This window comes from Eleutherodactylus coqui, chromosome 1 (genome assembly GCF_035609145.1).
Source record: "Eleutherodactylus coqui strain aEleCoq1 chromosome 1, aEleCoq1.hap1, whole genome shotgun sequence".
In the NCBI taxonomy this organism is placed as follows: Eukaryota; Metazoa; Chordata; class Amphibia; order Anura; family Eleutherodactylidae; genus Eleutherodactylus; species Eleutherodactylus coqui.
In genome coordinates, this window is record NC_089837.1 from 44406904 (window position 1) to 44412903 (window position 6000).

Here is a 6000-nt window from a genome sequence, read left to right on the forward strand (position 1 = left end):
ATTCGTGCTGTGATTGTGTCGCTAAAGATTGGGGCATGCTGGGAAATGTAGTTTCTCAGACGCCAGCTGCACCTTGTCTGGGTGTTGATGAACTACAAGCCCCAGTAAACCCTGCAGGCGTTGCTCTGAAACTACAAGTCCCAGCAGCCACTGCGGTAATATTATCAGTGGAGTCCGGACAAAGCAGAAAGGAGATATTTAGTGCAAATAATTACCAGTTTATTAAAATGTCGCAGACAGAGAATATAGTTATGGCGGATTACACACACATGGCGTCATCACTGCGGTGCAGGAGCCATTGGAGCACAAAACTCACAAGTCCAAGTCAATAGTTTGGCGCAGTCATTGCGCTTTGTGGAACCGCTCACTTATAAATGCTTTATTTCCAATGTTGTCCTCCATGTCACTAACCAAGATGAAACATGGGGGCGTCTGTCACACATTTGAAGTTTAACACAAGTTTCTGACGCTGCTAGTCATTAGCATAACGGCTTGGATGTATCAAAACTGGCGCTAAGTGGTAAAGTGGCCCACGGCGACCAATCAGCTTCCACCTCATTCCTCAGGGGTGTTCTGGTTGCTATGGACAACGACTCCCCTCCTCTCTGCACCGATCGTGATGCATCTGCAGCGTCTGCTGGTAACACGACACGCCGTGCGCCATATTTATGCAAATAGGGAAGATGGAACAATACCTTACAGCGCCACCTATTGGAAGGCAGCATTCCTGCAAGAAAGGTCGAACTCTTTGTAGAAGCCTTATTACTAGAGATGAGCGAGCATACTCGTCCGAGCTTGATGCTCGTTCGAGTATTAGGGTACTCGAGATGCTCGTTACTCGAGACGAGCACCACGTGATGTTCGAGTCAATTCCATTTCCTTCCCTGAAAGATTTGCGCCATTTTCTGGCCAATAGACATGCAGGGAAGGCATTACAACTTCCTCCTGTGATGTTCCAGCCCTATCCCACCCCCCTGCAGTGAGTGGCTGGCGAGATCAAGTGATCGCCGAGTATATAAAGTGGCGCCGCCCGCGGCTCGCCACAGACGCACGCTGGCAGAGATTAGGGACAGTGCTGCTGCTGCTATAGGGAGAGTGTTAGTGTCTACAAGAACCCCAACGGTCCTTCTTAGGGCCACATCTCACCTAGTGCACTACTGTTTTGGCTGCTGGGAGTAGTTGTGCACTTTTTTTTTTTTGTATATCGGGTGTGCAGCCCCATTACAGCTATAGCGTTCTCAGGCTGCAGTCTGTACTACGTAGTATAGGGGAAGTATTGGTGAGGCAGGGACAGTGGTAGTGTGGAATCCTGTCTACAGCAATCCCAACGGTCCTTCTTAGGGCTACCTGTGACCGTATGCATTTTACTGCGTGGTTGCTGGGAGTTTAGTACCTCAGTATTGCACAGCAAGGCCTGCGTTCAGCCTTCAGTAAAATTTTTTGCTGGGTGCAGTTAGTGTAACGTAAGCGCTGTCTGCCTCCAAGTGCACGCCAAGAAAGCACAAATCCCCCACCCCCCTCTGTGTTAGCCGTCAGATGCCTGCACAGTGTATGGTGGCAGACACCCATAGAGGTAAAGTCCAATACACGCTCCATAGCCTGCATTGCATTGAAAAAAACAGATATTAAAAAAGAAATCCTTTTTACGGCTACCTGTGACCCAGTGCATATCACTGCGTGGCCTGTAGGACTTAAGGTGCATCACAACTGCATATTGCACAGCTAGTCCTGCTTGCATCCTTCCTTATAATTTATCTCTGGCTTCATTTTGCGTTATATAACTGCTGGCAGACACCAACTGCGCGGCAGTAATTCACAAAAATTCTTACACCGCTTAGTGTCTGCTCGATTCTTAATCCACCATGCTGAGGGGTAGGGGTAGAGGCCGTGGACGCGGTCGAGGATGCGGAGTTCCACGTGAGGGTGTGGGCATAGGCCCACTTCCTGGTCCAGGTGAATCGCAGCCGGCTGCTGCGGGATTAGGAGAGAGGAAATTTTCTGGGGTCCCCAGCTTCATATCACAATTTTTGAGTCCACGTCGTAGACCTTTATTAAAAAACGAGCAGTGTGAGCAGGTCCTGTCATGGATGGCAGAAAGTGCATCCAGCACTTCTACGCCGTCCACTGCTGCAACTCGGAATCCTCTGGCTGCTGCTCCTCTTTCCTCCCAGCCTCCTCACTCCATGAAAATGACACATTCTGAGGAGCAGGCAGAATCCCAGGAACTGTTCTCGGGCCCCTGCCCAGATTGGGCAACAATGGTTCCTCTCCCACCGGAGGAGTTTGTCGTGACCGATGCCCAACCGAAAGTTCCCGGGGTCCGGGGGATGAGGCTGGGGACTTCCGGCAACTGTCTCAAGAGCTTTCAGTGGGTGAGGAGGACGATGAGACACAGTTGTCTATTAGTGAGGCAGAGTAGTAAGGGCAGTAAGTCTGAGGGAGGAGCTCACAGAGGATTCGGAGGAAGAGCCGCTGGACGATGAGGTGACTGACCCCACCTGGTGTGATAAGCCAACTGAGGACAGGTCTTCAGAGGGGGAGGCAATTGCAGCTTCAGGACAGGTTGCAAGAGGCAGTGGGGTGGCCAGGGGTAGAGGCAGGGCCAGAGCGAATAATCCACCAGCTGTTTCCCAAAGCACCCCCTCGGGCCAAGCCACCGTGCAGAGGCCAAGGTGCTCAAAGGTGTGGGAGTTTTTCACTGAGACTGCGAACGACCGATGAACAGTGGTGTTCAAACTTTGTCGCGCCAAGATCAACCGGGGAGCCACCACCACCAGTCTCACCACCACCAGCATGTGCAGGCATATGATGGCCAAGCACCCCACAAGGTGGGATGAAGGCCGTTCACCGCCTCCGGGTTGCGCCACTGCCTCTCCCCCTGGGCCCCAACCTGCCACTGAGATCCAACTCACCTCTCACGACACAGGCACGAGCGTCTCCTGGCCTGGACCCACACCCTCACCTCCGCTGTCCTCGGCCCTATCCAGCAATGTCTCTTAGGGCAGCGTCCAGCTGTCGCTAAGAGAATCGTTGGAGCGAAAGCGCAAATACGCCGCCATGCACCCGCATGCTCAAGCTTTAAATGTCCACATAGCCAAATTGATCAGCCTGGAGATGCTCCTGTACAGGCTGGTGGAAACTGAGGCGTTCAAAAACATGATGGCGGCGGCGGCCCCGCGCTACTCTGTCCCCAGTCGCCACTATTTTTCACAGTGTGCCGTCCCAGCCCTGGACGACCACGTCTCCCGCAATATTGTACGCGCCCTCACCAACGTGGTTACTGGCAATGTCCACTTAACAACGGACACGTGGACAAGCACAGGTGGGCAGGGCCACTATATCTCCCTGATGGCACATTGGGTGAATTTAGTGAAGTGCTGGTATCTGCGGCGGTGTATGCCACCTCCACTAAACCTTCCTCCTCCTCCTCCTCCTATGCAACCTCTGCCTCGCAATCCAGATGTCAATACTATAGCAAAGCTGTGGCAGCATATAATGATGCAAAAAAAAGGCTTCTTGATTAAAGGAGCATATTTTATTGTTTCACAGTTTTAAAAGAGGCGACGTTTCGACCTACAAACAAGGTCTTTTTCAAGCCAACAAACTAGTGAAAACACAGTTCAGACTCCATGTTCCGTATGGAGTCTGAACTGTGTTTTCACTAGTTTGTTGGCTTGAAAAAGACCTTGTTTGTAGGTCGAAACGTCGCCTTTTTTAAAACTGTGAAACAATAAAATATGCTCCTTTAATCAAGAAGCCTTTTTTTTGCATCATTATATGCTGCCACAACTTTGCTATAGTATTGGGATCGTGGAAGGGGCTTAGGTCCATAGCCCCGTTGCTGGCTTTGCATGAACATTTTTTCGCTACAGAGAAGGAAACTTTTTTTGAATTTCTCTCTGTCTCTTCCCCCCCCCCAAGTTTTCTTTTCTGGCGGGGTCGAGTGAGTGCCGTGGTTCTTTTTTGCTAATTACTGTCGCAATCCAGATGTGTCAGCAGCAGCACGTCGCCAGCAGTCGGTGTCGCACGGCAGCACAGTGGTGGGCAAGCGTCAGCAAGCCGTGCTGAAACTACTCAGCTTAGGAGAGAAGAGGCACACAGCCCACGAACTGTTGCATGGTCTGACAGAGCAGACCGACCGCTGGCTTTCCCTGCTGAGCCTTCAACGTGTGTGACAACGGCCGTAACCTGGTGGCGGCTCGGCAGCTCGGCAGCCTCACGCACGTGCCATGCCTGGCCCATGTCTTTACTTTGGTGGTTCAGCGGTTTCTGAAAGACTACCCACACTTGTCAGACCTCCTCGGCAAGGTGCGCCAGGTCAGCGCACATTTCCGCAAGTCCAACATGGACGCTGCCACCCTGCGGACCCTGCAACATCAGTTTAATCTGCCAGTGCACCGACTGCTTTGCGACGTGCCCACACAGTGGAACTCTACGCTCCACATGTTGGCCAGGCTGTATGAGCAGCGTAGAGCAATAGTGGAATACCAACTCCAACATGGGCGGCGTAGTGGGAGTCAGCCTCCTCAATTCTTTACAGAGGAGTCGGCGTGGATAGCAGATATCTGCCAGGTCCTTGGAAACTTTGAGGAGTCTACCCAGATGGTGAGTGGCGATGCTGCAATCATTAGCGCCAGTATTCCCCTGCTATGCCTGTTGAGAAGTTCCCTGCAAAGCATAAAGGCTGGCGCTTTGCAGTGGGAAACGGAGGCGGGGGAAGACAGTATGTCGCTGGATAGTCAGAGCACCTTCATGTCTATATCTCAGCACGTTGAGGAGGAAGAGGAGGAGGAGGGGGAGGAGCCTGAGGAGGAGGAGGGGGAAGAGACAGCTTGGGCCACCGCAGAGGGTACCCATGCTGCTTGCCTCTCATCCATTCAGCGTGTATGGCCTGTGGAGGAGGAGGATCCTGAAAGTGATCTTCCTAGTGAGGACAGCCATGTGTTGCGTACAGGTACCCTGGCACACATGGCTGACTTCATGTTTGGATGCCTTTCTCGTGACCCTTACGTTACACACATTCTGGCCACTACGGATTACTGGGTGTACACACTGCTCGACCCACGGTATAAGGAGAACCTTTCCATTCTTATTCCCGAGGAGGAAAGGGGTTCGAGAGTGATGCAATACCACAGGGCCCTGGTGGACAAACTGATGGTAAACATCCCATTCAACAGTGCTAGTGGCCGAAGGTGCAGTTCCGAGGGCCAAGTAGCAGGGGAGGCGCAGAGATCAGGCAGCATGTTCAGCGCAGGCAGGGGAACACTCTCCAAGGCCTTTGCCAGCTTTATGGCTCCCCAGCAAGACTGTGTCACCACTCCCAAGTCAAGGCTGAGTCGGAGGGAGCACTGTAAAAAGATGGTGAGGGAGTACGTAGCCGATCGTACGACCGTCCTCCGTGAAGCCTCTGCTCCGTACAACTACTGGGTGTCAAAGCTGGACACGTGGCACGAACTCTCGCTGTATGCCCTGGAGGTGCTTGCTTGCCCTGCGTCTAGCGTTTTGTCAGAGAGGGTGTTTAGTGCAGCTGGGGGAATCATCACGGATAAGCGTACCTGCCTGTCAACTGACAATGCAGACAGGCTTACACTCATAAAGATGAACAAAGCCTGGATTTCCCCAGACTTCTCTTCTCCACCAGCGGACACCAGCAGTACCTAAAGATTATTTTCGCTGCAACCACAGATGCAAGCATTGTTCTCTATCACCGTAAAAAATGGGGACCTTTATCTTTGTCAATCTGTGTATGATATTTGTCCTCCTCCTCCTGCTCCTCCTCCTGAAACCTCACGTAATCACCGCGAACGGCCAATTTTTCGGTTGGCCAAAAGGCTCATATAACTTTTGTAAACAATATTTATACTTTTCAATTCTCATTGAAACTTCCACCTGAACCAATTTTTAGTTTAACTGGGCTGCCTCCAGGCCTAGTTACAAATAACGCCACAGTAAGCTAAGCGATTAATGGGTTTCACCTGCCCTCTGGGTTGGGCATGGGCA